Source organism: Lissotriton vulgaris, chromosome 9 (assembly GCF_964263255.1).
Source record: "Lissotriton vulgaris chromosome 9, aLisVul1.2, whole genome shotgun sequence".
Lineage (NCBI taxonomy): Eukaryota > Metazoa > Chordata > Amphibia > Caudata > Salamandridae > Lissotriton > Lissotriton vulgaris.
This window is the reverse complement of record NC_141697.1, coordinates 67,446,212-67,470,622: the sequence shown is the minus strand read 5'-3', so window position 1 is coordinate 67,470,622 and position 24,411 is coordinate 67,446,212. Positions and strand designations below refer to the sequence as shown.

The window sequence follows — 24,411 nt, the reverse complement described above, 5'->3', positions numbered from 1 at the left end:
GGCTGCCTGTCCAGGGGCCCACGCCGGAGGTATTGGCTGCCTGTCCAGGGGCCCACGCCGGAGGTATTGGCAGCCTGTCCAGTATGCTGCACCTGGAGTTGTACATCCCTTCCCTAGATAACTAACTTTGTCCGGCTGCCACGCCCGAGTTACCGTGCCTGTCCCAGGAGTCTTGATCTGGTATATCGAGTCCTGACCCAGGACACCACGTGAACCGCGTTGTGTCCAGGGCCCCCGCTGCCCCCGCTGGTGTAAATAACTCCTGGGTTGAACTTTCCGATCGTAAGGGAGGGCATCACATCATCTGGACAGAGAGGATTTTGGGAGAGGTCTTCGAGGCGCTATCTCTTCACAGAATTGCAGTACTTTTAACACTCAGTACTCGTGAATTGCGGCTCCGGCACGTGTTTTAGCGACATTTGCTGATTCCCACGTGCTCTGTCGCCTGTGAAGACAGAACATTAACAGCTTATTTGTAAATATCGTGGCTTATCTGCCCAGACTGCAGTTGTAGGAGATCCGAGCTAGGTCTCGACGTCCGAGAACGATAAGCCTGGCGATCAGCCCTCCTATGCTGGCAAAACGGAAACATTTCGTTTTTTTGTGCTTTGCACCCAATGCATCCCCGGGGGCGCGCATTCTTGGCACGTTTCCCCCCATAACTTTGACAGCTCGCGGCGAGTCTGACTGTTTGAAAGACGTTATTTACTGTCCCTTACTCCTTCTGGTTTAGGTTTCGCTGCTTGACGTTTCATCGCTCCATCAAGGAAAAACGTCTCCATTCCAGTTCACGGCTCAGCTCCTCAGCTGCTGGAAAGGTATATCCAGTCAGTCAGTAGGAAAACTTTATTTGGTTAATTACAACCATAAAAGTGTACCCTATACATAAAATTACTATTAAAACATAGGCACGAACGTATTAAAAACATGGTATAAGTACATATCATAAGATACACATAACCTTCATACAAAATGACCATCGACGACTAGTTAGGTCGGGTAAATCCATCATCTACATCCGGATCCTTCCAAGGAATTCCATGCCGTACCGTTGTCCTTTACATGTACAGCATCATCCTACCCCAAGTGCACAGTCAAAGCTATTTACTCTGTACAATTGAGGAACACCCTGATCGTACTCATACATTTCCCCATAGCACATGCAATGTCTAGCTCCGTCATTTCAACTAGATGGTTACCAGCTTGCAACCTATTTCTGATCATATATTTTTTTTTTAATCTGGCATAAAATCTCTTTACGAAAATCCAAAAACTTCGTACAATCTAATAAAATATGCAGTATATCCAGTCTGTTTTTCTGAAATGTACACTGTTATTGTTGTCTAGCACTTCGTGCTACATCTTTGCCTCTTTTAAATGTTGTAACTAACAGGTGATATCATCGTGCTGACATTCCAAAGGATGCAAAGCTGATTTGACCTTTCGAGATTAGAATATGCAGCTTGCTGGTCACTGCCTGGGTCAGCAGCTGGCGTTTAACTCGCTGAGCTATCCAGCCTCCTTAATTATGAGCTGGCATGCAGATAATCTCCGCTGACATTCATTACATATACATCGGCCACGTATATGTTTAATACGCAAACCTTGAAACGTCACTGCGCAACAGACATTTCGAGCAAAACCTCGACTTTCTGTGATTTCACAGAGGAGATACAATGACGCACAAGGTTAACTGGAGCGAACGTTATCACAAAAGGAATAACTTTGACCTGGTATACCACGGACCAGTAATTTACAGTGCTTGGACGCTGCAAACCAAGGACTATGAGCACGGTTTAAATGCTTCTACCTTAATTGCTTTGTTTTAAATCCACTTACCTAGGCCACAGAGTTCCACAGCCCGCTGCCTTCGTACTGAATTAAACATACACCGTAACGTGTCTTTGTGTAGCATTATAAACCATCAGCGAAGCTTCAGTGCGCTACACAGCCTTCGGGAGCAGAAGGAGGCAGTAGTAGTCAAGGGTCGATGAATAGCCAAATATCGCTTCTTAAGGCACTCCTGGGAAGAAATACTTCAGTGTCTAGGCGCTAAAAGTGGGCATCATACTGTGTTGGGGGGGCGGGGGGTGGCACTGACGGGGTGGGGTGAGGTTGCCATAAGGCGGTTCTTGACCGTGGATGGTGTGAATAAGAACTATAAAAATACAAGATGGCTATGACCTACAATATAAAATGGGGGTGGCCACAGACACCAAGAAATGAGGTGTCACATAGACGTACAAGTGGGGGCACAGGTGCCATGCAGTGGAAGCAAATTTGACTGGATTTAGAACTCACAGCCCTGAAAATGTTTGTATGTAGGAGATATTGCGGTATCCGATGTATTTGCTTTTTTAGGTCTCGGGACGAAGCTGCGAAGCAGCTTCCGGTCAGAGAATTAATGTCCTCTAGTGGGGCTTCAGAACCCGCCTCCCTGCTCTGTCTCTCCCCATTGGCTGGCTTCCTAAAAGGAGGCCAGCCATTGGAGGAGAGATCAGTCACTCCAATGTAGCCCCGTCCTTTTCGGATTTGGGGGCGTCATTTTTGCTGTTCTTTAGACAGTGACGTCGTCCGTCACTCAGCACAGCAAAACACGCCCCCAAATCCGAAAATGTGGTAAGCCTAGTTGCCGCCATTGTTGCCCAGCCAGCGCCGAGTAAGGTGATGCAGCACACATGCTCCGGTGCGGATGGGGCTTCCGCCCAGTGCCTCGGAGCCCAGCTGCAGTCTTTTCCACTTCCTGATGTCCCTGGCCGTCGCCGACATGCTGAATGTCCTCTACGGTGAGTTTGTCCTTATTTGCGCAACTGTGTGATCCTGAACAGGCCGTCTACCCCCTTCCCTCCGCCCGCAGCTCTTCTCAGGCCGGCTCCCCCCCCCCCCCTCCCTCCGCCCGCAGCTCTCCTGTGTCCGTCTCCCCCCCCCCCCCCTCCCTCCGCCCGCAGCTCTCCTGTGTCCGTCTCCCCCCCCCCCCCCCCCCTCCCTCCGACAGCAGCTCTCCTGTGTCCGTCTCCCCCCCTCCCTCCGCCCGCAGCTCTCGTTGGGTTCTGTTTCAGTCCCCGGTGTACCAGCAAGCAGTCCGTCTGCCCATGCTATAAAGTACATTGCTTTCAGCACGTAGTCGCATTTATTTTTACAGTGCCCATGCTTTTCTGTATTACACGCATTACATCATTTGGCATGTTTAAATTCCTCTTTATAGTGCTGCGTTCATGTATTTTCACACCGTTTCAAAATGTCCGCTGTAGTTTCCTGTTCACGTGTATTTTAGTTCGGGAGTTCAAAGCGGGCTCTGCAGCCAGAATGTGGGCCACTTTTTTCGTCAGTGCCCGGGCCGAATTGTGATCCCAATCCGACCCTGATGCCGGGTACTGTGCGCATTGAGCAGAAGGGCTAGCTTTTCATGTGGCTCTGTGGCCCCTGGCACCGCCGGTACAACAGTACGACACATGTCCTGGGGCCCAGCCTCGCTTTTGCTGCTCTTCGTTCGTTTGATGAGACAGGATGCTGCTCTCTGCAGTGAGTTGCGACGCCTTGCTGTTTTTCCTTGAAGTGGACTGTGATTATATTTTGGCGTCTGTGGTTAAAGTCTACCATAAGTCTGCGTGGGCTGCGCTGGTGCCCTGTCAGCTGTTGTGAATGATTGAGTTTTGCCATCCTTCTGTCATCTTTCGGTTACTTCGTAGCGCTATGAGAAGCTACACTCAGCTTAGCCTTCATTTCATATGGTAACGTTTGGAGCAAGCAACAGGTCAGGATGGACTGAAGGTTGGATTCAGCCCTCTATTTCGCACTGTCAGGCTGTCCACGGCAGGCCCCCGCTCCTCCGTGCGCTTTCAAGAGCCACAGACAGACAGTAGTGCTGCTGCTGGTGTCCCCTAGCGCCGCACCAGCTGTCCGTGCTTCTGAGCACTACCACCAGCAGGGCTGGTGGCGATGCGGTCTAACGCCAAACAGGCCACCTTGTGAGCTGTCCTTGCTTCTGGGCACTAACAGCAGTGCTGGTGGGGGCGTGTCCTGGCGCTACACTGGCCACAGTGTGATCAGTCCGTGCTTCTGGGCACTACCGACTGCAGGGCTGATAGTGGTGGTGGGGCCTAGCGCCACAAAGGCCACCGTGTGAGCTGTCCATGCTTCTGGGCACTACCGACAGCAGGGCCGGTGATGGGGTCTCAAAGCGCCACCCAGGCCACGGTGTGAGCTGCCCTTGCCTCTGGGCACTATAGATAGTAGTGCTGCTGGTGTATCCTAGCGCAACACAGACCAGCTTGTGAGTTGCTCCTGCTTCTCGACGCTGATGAATTGTGTCCCAGCGAGTCACACAAGCCAGCTGCATTCCAGAAGCTTCTTTGAAAATAAAGAGAGGGGCTCCTCTTTGTTTGATTTCCAATTCCAAGACGTATTTAATGAAGTACGACGCCACAGTGGGATCGCATCAGTAAAGTAGGGGGAGGGGCAAAAGGGTGTTGTACATCGATTTGGATATGTGTCATCGGGTGATATTGATATTGGGAAGGTCAGTTTCACGTTCAATAGAAAGAATTCCTGCAGAACATAAACAACATGTCTTTATATCGAGTTTTTACTTCACTGCCGCTCTTTCTAATCGCTCTAAATGGCAGATGGCAGTACTAACCAATGCAATGGTACTCATCGACCTCAAAAGGCTGAAGAGCTAAGTTGGTCTTGAATTATTCAACCCCAGGACTCACAAGTACACAAGATGACAGCAAAATGTAACGTTTGTAGCGGGTTAAGCTTCATTTACATACACAAAATCGTTACCCTAAATGCAGCAGGAAGTGAGGCTGACCGAAGGAGGGAGGAACAGAGAGTCCACGCTGAGGTGGAGGCAGTGCTTTAAATGGGCCGGTACCAGTACTTTTCTATTTTGAGAGGGAGAGTGCCTGCACTTCTGAAGAGAGACGTAATACTTATTTGGAGAGTACCCACCCTTCTCAGAACTACGCAGGCGCTCTGGTACAGAGTGCCTGCACTTCTTTTTTTCCCATTTCAAGCACTGGTGGGAGGAGGAGAGAGTCAGTGGTGAGATGGAGAAGAGAGGGTGAGGTGGAGAAGAGGGAGAGGTGGAGGCGGAGAGGGGGCGATGGAGAGGAGTGGGGACGAAGGAAAGATAAGGTAGATGAAGCAGAGAGAATGAAGTGTTAGGGTGAGGGAAGAAAGTGTGGTAGTTCAAAGGGAGATAGTGAGGCAGAAATAAAGAAGGTGTGGCAGAGAGCGAGAGGAGGGCAAAGGGAGAGAAATACCAGATTGAGGCAGAGAGAGCGAGGAGTCCGTGACAGAGAGCGAGCGGAGGGTGAGGCAGGGAGAGGTGGGGAGAGAAGCGCGTGAGGCAGGAAGGAGTAGAGAGCGAGGTGGGCAGGACAACAGGGTGGAACGGGAATGAGAGGTGGGTGAGGTGGACAGAGAGGTGGAGAGAGTGATGGGGGGGGTGGAGAGAGAGTAGAGTGAGGCGGATAAAGCAGGTCTCTTTTATCTCTCAGCGCCAGGATGCCTGCAATGGTGACAGCCGCGCTTTACAAATGTTTAAAATAATAAGAGATGGTGCTTAGGTACAACCCTTAGAAATACAGAGCAAACAAAGTAGGCACAACCCGGGCAGTGGAGAGTCCGACCCCCCCCCCCCCCCCCCCCTTCCCCCTCATGACTGCCCGCATTCCCAGGGCTAGCTCTTAGACACCTGGGAGACGCTAGGCAGCCCGTTCATCTTTAAGGGCCACCCACGCTTCTTCTTCTTGCCCTCCCAGATCCCGAACACGGGAGCAGGGCCTGTGTAAGGAGGCAGCCCCAGACCCCTGCAGCCATTCAGGGTGGCATGGAAAGGCGTGTTCCTATTGCATGCAGTCAGTGTCCTGTGCGCAGTGTGGGGCAGGGGATGGGGCTGGCCAGAGCAGGGAAGGAGTGGTTTTCACTCACAATGTGCGCATGAACTGTTTGGACGGCCCTCGTGGGCCGACCAAACAGTTCGCCAACAAAACAACCATTGGTGTACAGTAATGAAATTACAGATGTGTACAAAATTAGTGGAGGCACACAGCTTTTGCCCAATCAAAATCTGTACTGAAGATAATTGGCATTAGGGGGGCACAAAAGCCCCTCACACTATTGCCTTTTTAAGCTCTGTTTCGGCTGATGACAAAGCTTGGATACAGCTGTGCCATCAAGCCAGATGTAAAAAAAAAAATAGTCGCACCATCCATCGAATCCAGTCCTACTCCTTTCTCAAACTCTACACACATGCCTTCTGTGAAGGCTCACTCTCCTTCATTTTATACCTAAGGCTTTTATTACCAAACTTGACTGCTTGTTATAAAAATGTCTTCTCTCTAATGCTCTCCTATTGCCATTGTAAATGACAATACCATTTATTTATGTTTGAAAAAAATGTTTTAAAAAAAAATGTAATGAGCAATGCCAATAGCTCTACCTTTAATAATGCCGAGACCATTGCATTGTAAATGCTTGTTTTTTTTTCGGGCTGCTTTTGCCTCGAACCCCCAATGAATACTTAACCTCCAGCAGCTGTTAGTTGAATTTCACCTTAAACAAGCATTTACAATGCAATGGTTTTGCCTTTGTTCAAGTTAGAGCTATTGGCATTGCTCTTGACATTATTTTTATTTATGTTTTTTTTAACATAAATAAATGGCATTGTCATTTACAATGCCAATAGCTTAATCTCTCGCAAATGCCACACACAAACACCCACAGAGAGCCCCCCCACACACACACACAGCGCCCCCCCACACAACCACACAGCGCCCTCCACACATACACCCACACAGAGCCCCCCCCACACAGAGCAGAAGTATGCTACATTTAATGCGAGTCAAGAAAGATAATGCAAGTCAAAAATTGCCAACATGATGAATTACTTGATAAGTCACATTGGTTTGTCTTAAACTTGGATTCTACGGTCAGGAATGTTAAGACTTCCTGTTATGGGAGCTTTCCTCAATCACAGATACATTGAATCAGAATCCTCTATCTTTTACCACTGACTCACATGTGCAGATGATTCCCAAGAGGTTCTTTTGGATCAAGGTCCAAGTGATAGGAGAAGAACGCAAAATGACATGAACACCATAACCACAATTTCTCGCAATGTTTCCATGCTTGTAAGATGCAAATACTTTTCTTCTTCTCCAGGTATATTGTGCTTTGGTAGGGAGAAGAAAATGTAATCCAACCACCATCACTTAAGAGTTCTCTTGTTTATCCCCCAGACTGACCTAGATTTACGTACATAGATCTCGTTCAACGAACGACAGATGTTATTCTGCCAAATAAACATGTATACTGAATCCATGCAAGGTGGAAATGCTGACATCACTTGTGTTAACGCGCAGCCCGCTTCCCTCCAAACGTGAATAATGGTGTACACGAAACAGATATCTTAGGTACAATCACGATAGTCTTTCCCTCCCTGGTAAACTCTAACTACAACATGGAGAAGAAAATGCGCATTAGCAGGGTTGTTATGAATATGCTAGTCGACTCTGGAAACAAAAACTATAAACGATTAGGCAACAATAAAAAAAAAATGTGCATCCATTGAAGACAAGATGGGGTGCCAGGGGTTGCCTCTAACGTGCACGGCAGTCAGTTTGTAGACGGCAGCACATCTGCTCCGATCATTCAAGTCACAACAGGTGAAGAGCGGTTAAAAACTGCAAACCTGTTCACACTCCTAACCACAATGAAAGCGAAGACAGGTTTGTTTTATTAGCTGTCTCGGAGCTTTTGATCACAATGCTGCTGTTATTTAGCGATTATATAGCGCACAAACAAAAAGAAACCTGTTCAGCATCGAAGGACTTTCGATAGCCTGGGCACTAGGGAATGAATATTGATAATCCTCACAAGCAATAGTTCCAGGGTTTCTAAGCACAGGGTCAATGGTTTTTAGCATCTATACAGCAAACAGCCTGCTATGCTTTCGTTGGTCCAGGTGCCGCAGAAGGGGCATCAAGCTGAATGAGGCATGGAGACTGTCACGCCCGCCTTCTCCTCCCCACCCCGCCACGAATGATCCATTTTATGGAGTAATCGATATCTAGCGCTTGCTCGCCCTAGGAGTAAATAATCTGCGTCTTCGGACAGTGCTGCTAATTTAGGGTTTCACGTCAGAACCGATCTCTAAAACAACAGCGGGGCATCCCGTGTTTAGGAATGTAATCCTGGCTGAGAAAACGAAACCCCACCTCAGATGATCCGTGGGACCCTAGAGGTCAACAGCTCTGTCAAAGAATGAATGCACTCCCATAAAGATTCCTGTGCAACCCGTGCCTCAAAACAACTGCACTACCGTTTGCAGAGGTACCTGTCTGCATCAGTGACTGCAACCCTGACATGGTGAGTCCTATCCTACCCAAGTGAGTGCAATGTGGTTTGAGGCAGCGAGTCTGGCTGAGTCACTACAGCCCTGTACGAGAGGCTGCAATCCTCCCCCGGTTACTGTAATAACGCCCCATGGTTCAAACAAGAAGCAGCTAGAGATGCTCACGAGTAACAGGAGCAAGGATCCCTCAAGCTGGCCAGAGAAAAGAGGCATACACACGCACTGCATGGTACACAAAATCTATAGATAGAACAAACCAGGCAGCAAGCACGCTCAAAAACTTTGAACAAATGTAACACTAGGAAAGCGATTTGGAGACTTTCAGGAAGATATGGTTCTGACTGCGGCCCTGCCTGGATGAGGATAGTCCTGTCGGAGTGACTTGAATCAGCCTCACTGACGGCAATCCTATTCCACAGTCATCGACCCTACAACCAGGCAGCAAGCACGCTCAAAAACTTTGAACAAATGTAACACTAGGAAAGCGATTTGGAGACTTTCAGGAAGATATGGTTCTGACTGCGGCCCTGCCTGGATGAGGATAGTCCTGTCGGAGTGACTTGAATCAGCCTCACTGACGGCAATCCTATTCCACAGTCATCGACCCTACTTGCGCGCAGCAATACTACCAGAGTGGTAGCAATTTTGTGAGAGTAGCAGTAGAGTTACCACAATCTTGTTACTGAGTGTGATCCTGATTCAGGGGGCGCAGTTCTGCCAAAGTGACAGTAATCTTGTATTAATCCTGAGTTAATAAGTGATATCCAGAGAAACTGCAGTCTGTCTTGTTAACGTGAAAACATACCTGCTTTAGTGCCCGAAGTTCTAGTTTAACTTTAGTACAGAAAACAAAGCGAACGCACTTTTTTGTCAGTGGCAGCAAACCCCCTTAGTTACTATAATTCTGCTTGAATGCAATCGTGTCAATGTCAGCGAACCTGCCTTAGTGTGTACAATCCTTCTTCAATGACTGCAACCACGTCCTGATTAGTGCATTCCTATGTTCGGAACCGCTATCTTGCTCCAGTGACAACAAACCTGCATTAAACACATTAGTGACAGCACCTGTGCCTGTCTGAGTAGAATACTGCTGCTGCCCGGGCGGGGTCTAATTACAACACCGCTGGCCAACTGCTGAGAGCAGCACTCAGGGAGAACCGACCCCCACCGCTGGAAATGCCAGGACAGCCCTCGATCCGCTCACAGGCTGCAGCACGAGGTTTCACCAGTCTCGAGCTGGCGAGAACGTGAGGAGAAGAGGTGGGGGCAGAGGCCAGCTGGGGCCGCCCTACCTCCACTCCCGCCCATGTGCCGCTCTCCGGCACCAACAGCAGCCGCACGGAGCCCTCCCCAGCCCTTCAGACTCACCGGGCTCTCTTGGGCGGGCTCCTCCGGGCGGCGGCCTCTCTGCTGGGCGGCGGCTCGGCGGCGGGTCTCCTCCTCATAATGAAGCACCGCCTTCTCCTTCCGCCGTCGTCCTCCCGAGTGGAGCCGCCAGGCTCCCGATCCACTTCTCCTCCGGGGCGCCGGGAGCCCCCAGCAGCGGCGACGCGACCTCTCCTCTTCCCCGGTCTCCCTCTGGGCACGGGAGACCGGCAACTCCCGCAAAGGCTTCCCCCAGGCAGGGGGAAGCGGAACACGTCCTCCCGGCCCCGCCCACAACCAGGCGGCGGGCCGGACCTCTGCTTCCGGGGAACAGCCAATGGCTGCGCGGCAACTCTCCCTGGGCCACCCAATGGCAGCGCGGCCCTCCTGACGAGCCCACTGGCTCTGGTCGCGCTGTCGAAGCCACGGCGGCGGTTTCAGCGATTGAAAGAATGGGGAAAGGGTTTCCCAATACTAAGGACTAGTGGACTCGCCATAAATCCTCATTAGTGCGCAAGAGGGCAAAGTGGTAGGATGCAGTAGTGCCGGCAATGCCGGACCAGACACGGGGGCGTTCCCGGCGTCCCGTGACGTCGGCAAAAGCCAAAGAATGTCGGGAACGCCCCCGTGTCTGGTCCGGCATTGACGGACAGGCCCCTCGTCCAATGGCAAGGCTCCGTTTACGGAGCCAGCCAATCAACGACGAGGGCCGAACCAAAGCACCCTACGGTTCTCAACAGGATTTCGCCTGCGCGGAAAAGCTGCGCAGAGCGCAGCTTCCGCTAGGCAAAACCTAAAAAGGCCCCTTTGGCTTCTTTGGACAAAATGAGTTCAGCTGTATTTAGGTGTCGTCTACGCACATCTTTTAGCTGTCTGTTATTGGAAGACCTCTTGTGGACGGATGTATGTCGTTACTACGCATGCTTTTACAACGTATGCCTTTACCACGCAGGTTTTACAATGCAAGTCGTTACGATGACTTGCGTTGGGGGGGCTCTGGATAGTGAATAGTTTAATTTACTATTCCAACTCCAGTCCCCGTGGATAGTAGCGAAGGTTTTGGATAGTAAATTAAACTATTCCCTATCCTACAACGCCCCCCAGCGCAAGTCGTTGTAACGACTTGCGTTGTAAAAGTTGCGTGGTAAAGGTACTTGTTGGTAAAAGTTGCGTTGTAAACGCTGTTCCCCCTTGTGGACCGTACCAAAAACTTTGTGGCCTTTGTGCCAGTTGTTTCCTAACATTGCTTGGCCTTTTTGTCACTCATTTGGTTCTTTCTTATTGAATGGCATTCCTTCCTCTTCCTGTTTGCCCCCCCCCCCCACCCTGGAGCACAGTTTCCTAACTATCCTTTCATAGAATGGCATGTATCCTTCCACTACTCCCATTCAGGGAACTACTTTTCTCTTTTTCACTCAGCAATATAGTAGAGTGCATGTGTCTTTTTGCTCTTCATCATGTGCTGTCCACCATATAAAATAAGCACATTGTGTTCATGGTGGTGATCCCCACCTCTCCCAGAACAGGCATATTTCTCCTGGCTCCTACTAAAGAGAAGACTTCAGGTTTGTTTTTGTTTTATCTCATGCATTCCATATATTGCATGAATCTTCTGGCCTTGACATTCAAAGGCTTTTCTGGTGCAGGCATTTGAGGCTGAAGGTGTACTTGCTGTGACTGAAAAGGTGTCTCTTATCCCAGAGGCCTTATGTGCTCCCTGGTCTTTGACCCAATCACAAGCTCTTTTCTCTGGTTCCACATGCGCCATTTCCTCTTGAGGTGGCTTTCATTCGGAGGTCACTGCGCCCCCTTTTTTTGCTAACAGCGCACAGGTTACTTAGCAATTTCCCTGTTGAGCAGAGTTGGCCATGATACCGGGAGGTTCCCTGGGACAGCTGACCATCATTTGTAGTATTACCCCATATACCTTGGGAGCGGCGCATCCCTTTCACTAGCAGTTTAATCTCAAGCTCCTTCTCGGGCTCCCAATATTTGAAGTCCTGATGGAGATCTCCTATCGCGTAATGGGGTCGAAACGTTCACTGACAAAATGGACCCCATTTGTACTATTTTAGTCTTACCAAACGGACTGTGTTCTTGTTTGCCTGATACTTAGGCTGATCTTTTTACTCACACCAGAATATCGCACGTACATGCGCACCGAAAGTGGTTTTCTCAACGGTATCGGTTTATTGTTTGTATGTTTTTTCATTTAATGTAATATTGATTACAACTAATATTCTCGCATATTGGTGACCATTGTTATTTGATAATTACCCCAGGTCCCTAGTGAGCCTTGGGTTCCCCCCTGTTCTCACATTACACACATGTTTGAGCAGCATCGCCAAAAATAAAAAAAATGATTCTAGCCAATACCGTCCAGCACCGGGAAAAAAATAGCAAAGAGCCTTCCCTAGTGTAATTTTTGTGCATGCATTTGTCATGACTCCGTGGCCATTGTATCTTTTGAGGCAAGTGTGCTCACGTATGCTTTCTCACCTGTCATCACAAGATTTGACGCTACAAGTGCACGCTTATATTAAGCGTTGGCGAAGTTGGCAGAGTACCACTACGCGAAATTCTGCGGAATTGAACAAAAACTCAGTGAATCACACTCCGTTCCGTCTCATCCCTATTAATAAAACAGAGACCTCACATACCTTTGGTAAAGCAACAAGTAACTCTATCTTTACATGCAAAAAATGCATACAGTCATCTAACAAAAGTGAAAACGAGAATAGAGCAAGCAGTGAGAGAGGTGATGATTTTGGGGTCCTCCCTAACCTAGGGAGAGAACCAAGCAGATGCCTTGAACACAAAGAGCACATCATGCTGAATGATTCAGCGGCGGTCCCATCCTCCTAGGACCACCCCAAGCACAGTTATGGGCAAAAATACAATCCCAACCAGAGGCCCTGCAAAGCATTATGGGACGATATATATATATATATATATATATATATATATATATATATATATAATTCCCTTCTTTCCTGTGTTTCTCTTTTCACATCCTCTTGCTTTCCAGGTTGCTCTTCCATCCTCCAGTTGGTTCTTTGTTTCCTGTGTTCATTCCAGCTTTTCATATTACTATTTATTCTTATTACCCGTCTGTCATCTTGGCACATTACATTTGGAGAAAAAAAAATGAAATGGCCATTGAATCATGATGTCTCAATGGGCTGCATGCATACTGGAGGAACAGTGGCAGACTGGCCCCTGCGTCATGACGTATGTATGTGTGGTGACACATCTGTCTGCATATCTCATCACTCTAGGGCTCCCACACCTTTATGACGCATGCTTGCCCATGTAAGGTGAAGCGTGCCCTCCTACGCATCATAGCACATTTATTTATTTTTGACAATGCTGAGCACCAATGGCAAAGCCAAAAGGCGGGGCTGATTGGCTGAGCCAATGCTTGTTATGCAAACTTCCCAACGTAGGTAGAGTATCCTGATGCAATGTGCGTGTGGGGTCGTGTTTTGTTTATGTTCATTGTATTACTGTGTTTCCAGGGAGTATATTTGTGTGGTTTAGGGTAGCGTTGTTGACTTGTAGCGCTTTCACAGCTCTGTGGCTTTGGTCCCATGTAGCGTGTGTAATGGTGAATGGTCTGGGGTGTGCAATAACGGTAGGCGAGATAGGAGCGGTGTTGTGTGGCGTTGCTGTCTATAGAGAGCTCTTGTATATCAGTTTAAAGCCCAGATGTGGGTTCTCGCAGGTGTGTGGGTTGCATCGTAGGGGCTGTCTATAGTGAATGCAAGTTAGCTTGGGGCAGTGAGTTGTCAGAAAAGAAGTAATCTATTCTGCTACAACTGTGCCCACTGTAGACATTAGTGTAGTGATGGGTGGTGTTTTCTAAGTGTGAGTAGACAGCCCTGGTCATCCTGTCGAAGTAACAGTCCTCTGTCACAGACCTACAAATTTACAGCTGTTGTGTTATTACTCCAGTACTAAAGGGGGTGGTAATAGACGGAGCATCTGAACCAATCAAACACTCCCACCCACTCAAAAGATCTGGGTTTAATCCATCACCGTTCTTTAGCCCACTCTGCCACCCCAGTTCAGACATGGCTATATGCAAATCAGTCTGTCCCAGTGGCTCATGGGAACAGTCCAGCCTGAACTGCCAAGCCATGCTTTCCCTGGACCGGAAACAAGCTTCCGAGGACCGGTTTCTGGCATTCCAGCCGTCTTCAGCCCGGCTTGCTTGAATCCAGTGGCTCACTTTGCTGTATGATGTTAAAAGCCATTAGTTGGGTGTGACCTCTGGTGAAATGTACACATCCTGTAAGTAAATCAGAAGATGAACAGGCATATGCCTGTGAATTTCCTGTAGGCCTGTGGTGCCTGTGAATTTCCTGTAGGCCTGTGGTGCCTGTGAATGTCCTGTAGGGCTGTGACTCCTGTGACTGTCCTGTAGGGCTGTGTGGTGCCTGTGACTGTCCTGTAGGGCTGTGTGGCGCCTGTGACTGTCCTGTAGGGCTATGGGGCGCCTGTGAATGCCTGTAGGGCTGGGGTGCCTGTGAATGCCTGTAGGGCTGGGGCGCCTGTGGATGTGTTCGGTACTAAGGGGTGAAAGTTGTGGGGGTCAGCAAGTTATGATTTAGGGTCCGGGGGAGAAGAGCTGTTGGACAGCGGTGCATTGAATGTATTCTGTTTTGATTTTGAACCCCATCTTGTCTACCCATCCAGCTCTGAAGAGCGTGTCTTAGACTAGCTGTTAATCTAGGATAACGAGCTGGTAACTCTTCCCCTAACTAGCGTTAATGAGCCGGACGCAGGTGCGAGCATGGCTGAAATTCCTTTTAAATGGGGGAGCATGGCTTCTGTGAGCTCCTCGCCTGAAACATGTAGAAATCTGACATTCTCATCCTTGGGAAGGGTTCGGCCCCTCTCTGAGCTCCATCAAAGCTGCTCTGTCTGCCGAGGCTCGCGGTGGTGTGGGCGGTCAGTGCACAAGAGTGCCCTGGTGCAAGGCGCGCGCCTCCTGAACTTGAGAAAAACCGCTTACTCAGGAGAACTCCAGAAGCCGGGAAAGCCCCTCCGGGCTACAAGAGGCGCTGAAACTAGAGCCGTCTGTGGAAAGTTTTTTTTTTCCTGGTGACAAAAGTTGGAAGGAAGTTTAATTTTCCCGGAATACTGAGTTGATGCTAAAACCGGATTCAGAATTCTCAAACACCTGGCTGGTTAAAGTTCTCCTGTTTCTTCGGTTCATTTCCCCCTAAATTGCGCTCATAGCCGCAGGGGGGTCTTTTTATGGAACGTTATGTTTCGAGTTGTGATTACTGAAGGTAGCCCACCCCAGCCCAGACGCGCCAGCCGCGCCTTGGTGCACTGCGGGCCCCGCGGGGAGACGCCCGCCCTCGGCTTGGGTTTCAGGGTGTCACCGAGGCTGAAGCGCCTCCTTTGTTAGCAGTCGGCACCTCGTGTCCGGCGCAGGAGAGGGCTTGACGCCTATAGTCTGTGCAATGAAGACCTGCCCAGGATCACGGCGGCGTCAGCGGCCCATTCGGACTCACTGTCCTATACTCTGCTCAGAATGTGGGACTCGGACTCCTGCAAAGTGATTGATTAAAGCATCTTGAAAACGCCACCGCTCCTGAACACAAGATGTCCTAGAAGTCGACAAAACCCCATTTTGAATTTCATGTCTGTGGGGGTCAACTGCTGTGGACGTTTTAAGGCAGGGGCAAAAAGGGCTCTGGCCCAGGGCCCCAGCCTTTCAGAGGCCCCCTGATAAAGCCAGCTATGTTCTGCAGAGTCTTTCCCTGATGACCTTGAATACTTTTTAAACAGATTGTTGTAAATAGAAAAAAACTATCATTTATTTTTAATGTGTGAGTCTATTACAGACAGTTTGCAGACAAAATGTTTTTTTTTTCATGCAGCATCCATATAAATGTTTATTTTAGAACAAAAAAGGACCTCGCATATGAGAAATAGGAGGGCGTGACAGATTATTTGCTGTAATATGAGTGAACTGCTGCTGTTACAATATTGAAAACACACATCACTATCCCTGAATATCAGATGTACACACATTTAGAATTTGACCAAACAGGGCATGAAAGAGCTGAAATTGGATCATAAAATCAACTCTGTTCTGAGCAGGGGGCCCCCAAAATAAATTTTGCCCAAAGCTCCCAAAATCCTTAACTTCCCTGCTGTCTGCTCCCTTGGGGATCTGTCCTTATCCTGGTGGTGGCAGCTTGGGGGTGCCCTTAATCATTTCCAATTGCGGGTATTTGAAGTCTTTGGGCGCAGTGCTTGGTGGAGATGTATTTGTGGGGGCGAGGTGTTTACGAGACCCCGCCTCCCCGCAAACATTTTACACACTTGAATTATCGCAATGCTGTGGTTGGTTGGAGCCAGGGATTTTGATTGCAGTCGTTGGGTGCTGTAGTTGAAACATTGATTCGTGATTCGCTAATCAGCATCAGCGCGTCATCCTTTATCCAATCACAGTGCATTAGCCGTCCATCATGTACCCAATCACCAATGTGGCCTAGAATGGCAGGACCAATCCTCCTGGCCCCCTTCAGAACTGTACATATGCCAGGTGTGGCCCCTAAACATTCCTCCAGGGGGAGCCTTTGGATATAGATGCGATACTCCAGGTGAGAGCTCTTGTGATCTAAAGGCAATATTGCAAATCATTCTCCAGAGCTAGATTCAGTGGGCGTTGACCTCACTGCACTGACCTCGCGTCAGAGCGGCTGCTGCTGCAGTGATGTGTTCAACATGAAATACAACAGACTTGAATTTCATGCACTGTAGCAATCAGCAACGCGGGTAAATAAGACAATTGTAATTTCAACTGACCCGAGCTCTGGCCAGAAAAGAGTCCGTAGCAGCCTAATGCTAAAACACAAAAATCAAGATTAGTTTGTATATGTTTTCTCTCAATGCAAGTCTATGGAACATAATCACGTGACAGAAACACATTAATTTCGGTAAAAACCTATTTAATGGCAGGTGTCCGGATCTTCTAAAGAGGAAGTTCAAGACGTCCTTGAGGAGGAGCTATCCTTCATAAATACAGTACGGAGCGCTTTATTCTCCCAAACCCGCTGCCAGTAGTGGAGATGAGGTTACGTCTTACAGAAATGTGCAAATGTACCACACTGAATAAAATGGCTTCCAGGCCTACTCACACTATGCAAATGAGCAAGCATGTTGTGGCTAAAGGATACTTCAAATCACTAAGAATCGATATCCATATTTGATCAATAATATCCCTGCACACGGCGTCACATGGATGATATATATACATGAAACAATAACACTGCTTTCATAGGAATAAGTTGGGTTTTCACAGTTGCTCCCTGGGAGCAGCCATTAATGCATTGAGCTCACACCGGAGCTGCTCTTACTGCAGTGAGGGCCCTGGTCGCTGCAGTGCTGCTGTGACACTGGACCCTGCCAGCACAACACTGAGGTTCACTCTGAGTTGTCCAGTCCGAAGTGCCAGCACTCTGGAGGAGGCCTTTGTGCAGTGACGCTGCGTGCATTTGAACTCTAACATGCTGCTATGAAATCAGGCTGGGCGCTGCTTTTACTGCAGTGGCATCGCACTGGGGCGCTGCCGATGCAGTGGCATCGCACTGGGCGCTGCTAATGCAGTGCCATCGCACTGGGGCGCTGCTGATGCAGTGGCATTGCACTGGGGCGCTGTTAATGCAGTGGCATTGCACTGGGGCACTGCCGATGCAGTGGCATCGCACTGGGCGCTGCTAATGCAGTGCCATCGCACTGGGGCGCTGCTGATGCAGTGGCATTGCACTGGGGCGCTGTTAATGCAGTGGCATTGCACTGGGGCACTGCCGATGCAGTGCCATCGCACTGGGGTGCTGCCGATGCAGTGGAATTGCACTGGGCGCTGCTAATGCAGTGCCATCGCACTGGGGCGCTGCCGATGCAGTGGCATCGCACTGGGCGCTGCCGATGCAGTGGCATCGCACTGGGCGCTGCCGATGCAGTGGCATCGCACTGGGGCACTGCTGATGCAGTGCCATCGCACTGGGGCGCTGCCAATGCAGTGCCATCGCACTGGGGCGCTGCTAATACAGTGGCATTGCACTGGGGCGCTGCTAATAGTGTCATTGCACTGGGGCGCTGCTAATACAGTGCCATCGCACTGGGGCGCTGCCAATGCAGTGCCATCGCACTGGGGCGCTGCCAATGCAGTGCCATCGCACTGGGGCGCTGCCAATGCAGTGCCATCGCACTGGGGCGCTGCTAATACAGTGGCATCGCACTGGGGCACTGCTAATACAGTGGCATCGCACTGGGGCGCTACCAATGCAGTGCCATCGCACTGGGGCGCTGCCAATGCAGTGCCATCGCACTGGGGCGCTGCCAATGCAGTGCCATCGCACTGGGGCGCTGCCAATGCAGTGCCATCGCACTGGGGCGCTGCCAATGCAGTGCCATCGCACTGGGGCGCTGCTAATACAGTGGCATTGCACTGGGGCGCTGCTAATACAGTGGCATCGCACTGGGGCGCTGCCAATGCAGTGCCATCGCACTGGGGCGCTGCCAATGCAGTGCCATCGCACTGGGGCGCTGCCAATGCAGTGCCATCGCACTGGGGCGCTGCTAATACAGTGTCATTGCACTGGGGCGCTGCCGATGCAGTGGCATCGCACTGGGGCGCTGCCGATGCAGTGGCATCGCACTGGGGCGCTGCCAATGCAGTGGCATCGCACTGGGGCGCTGCCAATGCAGTGCCATCGCACTGGGTAGCTGCTAATACAGTGTCATTGCACTGGGGCGCTGCCGATGCAGTGGCATGGGACTGGGGCGCTGCCAATGCAGTGCCATCGCACTGGGGCGCTGCTAATGCAGTGCCATCGCACTGGGGCGCTGCTGATGCAGTGGCATCCGACTGTGCGCTGCTAATGCAGTGCCATCGCACTGGGGCGCTGCTAGTACAGTGGCATTGCACTGGGGCGCTGCTAGTACAGTGGCATTGCACTGGGGCGCTGCTAGTACAGTGGCATTGCACAGGGGCGCTGCTAATACAGTGGCATTGCACTGGGGCGCTGCTAATACAGTGGCATTGCACTGGGGCGCTGCTAATGCAGTGGCATTGCACAGGGGCGCTGCTAATACAGTGGCATTGCACTGGGGCGCTGCTAATACAGTGGCATCGCACTGGGGCGCTGCTAGTACAGTGGCATTGCACAGGGGCGCTGCTAATACAGTGGCATTGCACTGGGGCGCTGCTAATACAGTGGCATTGCACTGGGGCACTGCTAATACAGTGTCATTGCACTGGGGCGCTGCTAATGCAGTGGCATCGCACTGGGGCGCTGCTAATACAGTGGCATCGCACAGGGGCGCTGCTAATACAGTGTCATTGCACTGGGGCGCTGCTAATGCAGTGGCATTGCACTGGGGCGCTGCTAATACAGTGGCATCGCACTGGGGCGCTGCTAATACAGTGGAATCGCACTGGGGCGCTGCCAATGCAGTGCCATCGCACTGGGGCGCTGCCAATGCAGTGCCATCGCACTGGGGCGCTGCCAATGCAGTGCCATCGCACTGGGGCGCTGCTAATACAGTGGCATTGCACTGGGGCGCTGCTAATAGTGTCATTGCACTGGGGCGCTGCTAATACAGTGGCATCGCACTGGGGCGCTGCCAATGCAGTGCCATCGCACTGGGGCGCTGCCAATGCAGTGCCATCGCACTGGGGCGCTGCCAATGCAGTGCCATCGCACTGGGGCGCTGCTAATACAGTGTCATTGCACTGGGGCGCTGCTAATACAGTAGCATCGCACTGGGGCGCTGCTAGTACAGTGGCATTGCACAGGGGCGCTGCTAATACAGTGGCATTGCACTGGGGCGCTGCTAATACAGTGGCATTGCACTGGGGCACTGCTAATACAGTGTCATTGCACTGGGGCGCTGCTAATGCAGTGGCATCGCACTGGGGCGCTGCTAATACAGTGGCATCGCACAGGGGCGCTGCTAATACAGTGTCATTGCACTGGGGCGCTGCTAATGCAGTGGCATTGCACAGGGGCGCTGCTAATACAGTGGCATCGCACTGGGGCGCTGCTAATACAGTGGCATCGCACTGGGGCGCTGCCAATGCAGTGCTATCGCACTGGGGCGCTGCCAATGCAGTGCCATCGCACTGGGGCGCTGCCAATGCAGTGCCATCGCACTGGGGCGCTGCTAATACAGTGGCATTGCACTGGGGCGCTGCTAATAGTGTCATTGCACTGGGGCGCTGCTAATGCAGTGCCATCGCACTGGGGCGCTGCCAATGCAGTGCCATCGCACTGGGGCGCTGCCAATGCAGTGCCATCGCACTGGGGCGCTGCCAATGCAGTGCCATCGCACTGGGGCGCTGCTAATACAGTGTCATTGCACTGGGGCGCTGCCGATGCAGTGGCATCGCACTGGGGCGCTGCCAATGCAGTGCCATCGCACTGGGGCGCTGCCAATGCAGTGCCATCGCACTGGGTAGCTGCTAATACAGTGTCATTGCACTGGGGCGCTGCCGATGCAGTGGCATGGGACTGGGGCGCTGCCAATGCAGTGCCATCGCACTGGGGCGCTGCTAATGCAGTGCCATCGCACTGGGGCGCTGCTGATGCAGTGGCATCCGACTGTGCGCTGCTAATGCAGTGCCATCGCACTGGGGCGCTGCTAGTACAGTGGCATTGCACTGGGGCGCTGCTAGTACAGTGGCATTGCACTGGGGCGCTGCTAGTACAGTGGCATTGCACAGGGGCGCTGCTAATACAGTGGCATTGCACTGGGGCGCTGCTAATACAGTGGCATTGCACTGGGGCGCTGCTAATGCAGTGGCATTGCACAGGGGCGCTGCTAATACAGTGGCATTGCACTGGGGCGCTGCTAATACAGTGGCATCGCACTGGGGCGCTGCTAGTACAGTGGCATTGCGCAGGGGCGCTGCTAATACAGTGGCATTGCACTGGGGCGCTGCTAATACAGTGGCATTGCACTGGGGCACTGCTAATACAGTGTCATTGCACTGGGGCGCTGCTAATGCAGTGGCATCGCACTGGGGCGCTGCTAATACAGTGGCATCGCACAGGGGCGCTGCTAATACAGTGTCATTGCACTGGGGCGCTGCTAATGCAGTGGCATTGCACTGGGGCGCTGCTAATACAGTGGCATTGCACTGGGGCACTGCTAATACAGTGTCATTGCACTGGGGCGCTGCTAATGCAGTGGCATCGCACTGGGGCGCTGCTAATACAGTGGCATTGCACTGGGGCGCTGCTAATACAGTGGCATTGCACTGGGGCGCTGCTAATACAGTGGCATTGCTCTGGGGCGCTGCTAATGCAGTGGCATCGCACTGGGGCGCTGCTAGTGCAGTGGCATTGCACAGGGGCGCTGCTAATACAGTGGCATTGCACTGGGGCGCTGCTAATACAGTGTCATTGCACTGGGGCGCTGCTAATACAGTGGCATCGCACAGGGGCGCTGCTAATACAGTGTCATTGCACTAGGGCGCTGCCAATGCAGTGCCATCGCACTGGGGCGCTGCCAATGCAGTGCCATTGCACTGGGGCGCTGCCAATGCAGTGGCATTGCACTGGGGCGCTGCCAATGCAGTGCCATCGCACTGTGCGCTGCGTTTACCGCAGTGGCATCGCACTGGACGCTTGCTATGCACTGCCTGTCCTGGTTTCAGTGACATCAAAGTGAGAGCTGCCCTGGCTGCAGTGTCCTTGCACTGAGCTCCTCGCAGCCGGCACTGCCCTCACTGCAGTGACTGCCACCACTTCTCCCCAGTCTTCTGCTTTCTCTCGTGGGTTTCTCTCATTTTAATGGGCCGCTCTCTTCCTCTTGTTGCATTTCTCCTCCTGTCTTTCACCCCCTCTTCTCTCCTATCGCCCCTCTGCCCCCAGAGCTCCCCCCTCCGTGCAGGACATCTCACCGGAGGCTCCTCTTGGACTGTGCGCCTTCCTCTTCTCTTCCTGGTGCCTCAAGCGCTCACTCAGGCGGACCTCTCTCAGGGACCATCTCCTGTCTCTGCCGAAGACCAGAGGGCACATGGGACATCTGTACTGCCCCAGCCTTGATCTCACCAGTGTCCCTTCACCATGACTCTCCTGCGTCGCTCTATAATGGTGCACTTGTGTCCACGTGCACCTGGCTTCACTGCCCCCCCCATCTCACCACTGCCCGTTTACCCATGATCTCCCTGTGCCCCTCGGGAGTGGTGCAGTTGTGGCCATGCCCCCTCTTGCTAGAGCTGCAATCCCCCCCCCCCCTCTTCAATGCCCCGGACCCCACCTCTCTTCTTGTCCACATTAATCCACAGCTATTGGCTTTGACCTTTGCTCTTTAAACTTTGAATTTCTTTGTTTCTGAAGCAAATATTCGGATTTGGCGCTTTGATCGGCGGTGGAAGTAAACCTGCCTTTCCTATTCTTTTACGTATCTTTGTGATGTGTGCTCCGCCTCCGCTGCTTCTGCAGTCTGCAGGGGGTGCAGGGCCGCGAGCCATTGTGGGATTAACCATTGCTTGATGCAGTCCTGTGATACAATGCAGGGCGGCGCCAACTTCACCCGCCCCCCAGGCGCTTATCTTTCAAAGCCTCCAGGTTTGTGCTAGCACACGGAGCTCCGCCTGTGTGCACGTACGGCCTGTGTTCCAGGTTTGTGCTAGCACACGAGCCCTGCTTGTGTGCACGGCCGGTCTGTGTTCCAGGTTCGTGCTAGCACACGGAGCTCCGCCTGTGTGCACAAACGGTCTGTGTTCCAGGTTTGTGCTAGCACACGGAGCTCCGCCTGGGTGCATGGGCCGGTCTGTGTTCCAGGTTCATGCTTGCACACGGAGCTCTGTTTGTGTGCACGGCCGGTCTGTGTTCCAGGTTCGTGCTTGCACACGGAGCTCTGCTTGTGTGCACGGCCGGTCTGTGTTCCAGGTTCGTGCTTGCACACGGAGCCCTGCTTGTGTGCACGGCCGGTCTGTGTTCCAGGTTCGTGCTAGCACACGGAGCTCCGCCTGTGTGCACAAACGGTCTGTGTTCCAGGTTCATGCTAGCACACGAGCCCCGCTTGTGTGCACGGCCAGTCTGTGTTCCAGGTTCGTGCTAGCACACGAGCCCCGCTTGTGTGCACGGCCGGTCTGTGTTCCAGGTTCGTGCTAGCACACGGAGCTGCCCCTGTGTGCACGTACAGTCTGTGTTCCAGGTTCATGCTAGCACACGAGCCCGGCTTGTGTGCACGGCCGGTCTGTGTTCCAGGTTCGTGCTAGCACACGGAGCTCCGCTTGTGTGCACGGCCGGTCTGTTCCAGGTTCATGCTAGCACACGGAGCTCCGCCTGTGTGCACAAACGGTCTCGTGTTCCAGGTTCATGCTAGCACACGAGCCCCGCTTGTGTGCACGGCCGGTCTGTGTTCCAGATTCGTGCTAGCACACGGAGCTCCGCCCTGTGTGCACGGCCGGTCTGTGTTCCAGGATTGTGCTAGCACACGGAGCTCCGCCTGTGTGCACGGCCAGTCTGTGTTCCAGCTTCGTGCTAGCACACGGAGCTCCGCCTGGGTGCACAGCCGGTCTGTGTTCCAGGTTCGTGCTAGCACACGAGCTCCGCTTGTGTGCACGGCCGGTCTGTGTTCCAGATTCGTGCTAGCACACGGAGCTCCGCCTGTGTGCACGGCCGGTCTGTGTTCCAGGTTTGTGCTAGCACACGGAGCTCCGCCTGTGTGCACAAACGGTCTGTGTTCCAGGTTCATGCTAGCACACGAGCCCCGCTTGTGTGCACGGCCGGTCTGTGTTCCAGGTTCGTGCTAGCACACGGAGCTGCCCCTGTGTGCACGTACAGTCTGTGTTCCAGGTTCATGCTAGCACACGAGCCCCGCTTGTGTGCACGGCCGGTCTGTATTCCAGGTTCGTGCTAGCACACGGAGCTCCGCTTGTGTGCATGGCCGGTCTGTTCCAGGTTCATGCTAGCACACGGAGCTCCGCCTGTGTGCACAAACGGTCTTGTGTTCCAGGTTCATGCTAGCACACGAGCCCCGCTTGTGTGCACGGCCGGTCTGTGTTCCAGATTCGTGCTAGCACACGGAGCTCCGCCTGTGTGCACGGCCGGTCTGTGTTCCAGGTTTGTGCTAGCACACGGAGCTCCGCCTGTGTGCACGGCCAGCCTGTGTTCCAGCTTCGTGCTAGCACACGGAGCTCCGCCTGGGTGCACAGCCGGTCTGTGTTCCAGGTTCGTGCTAGCACACGGAGCTGCCCCTGTGTGCACGTACGGTCTGGGTTCCAGGTTCGTGCTAGCACACGGAGCTCCGCTTGTGTGCACGGTCGGTCTGTGTTCCAGGTTCGTGCTAGCACACAGAGCTCCGCCTGTGTGCACGGCCGGCCTGTGTTCTGGGTTCATGATAGTACACGGAGCTCCGCTTGTGTGCACGGCCGGTCTGTGTTCCAGGTTCGTGCTAGCACACGGAGCTCCGCCTGTGTGCACGGCTGGTCTGTGGTCCAGGTTTGTGCTAGCCCACGGAGCTCCGCTTGTGTGCACGGCCGGTCTGGGTTCCATGTTCATGGTAGCACGCGGAGCTCCGCTTGTGTGCATGGCCGGTCTGTGTTCCAAGTTCGTGCTAGCACACGGAGCTCCCCCTGTGTGCACGGCCGGTCTGTGTTCCAGGTTCGTGCTAGCACATGGAGCTCCGCCTGTGTACAC

General features: G+C 52.3%; 1 protein-coding gene across 1 annotated transcript in view; it reads left to right on the top strand.

Moving 5' to 3' along the window:
- The window catches only part of SUSD6 (sushi domain containing 6), a 174,891-nt gene that overhangs the window by 37,875 nt on the left and 112,605 nt on the right, over window positions 1–24,411 (top strand). The gene's annotated exons all lie outside the window — the stretch shown is intronic.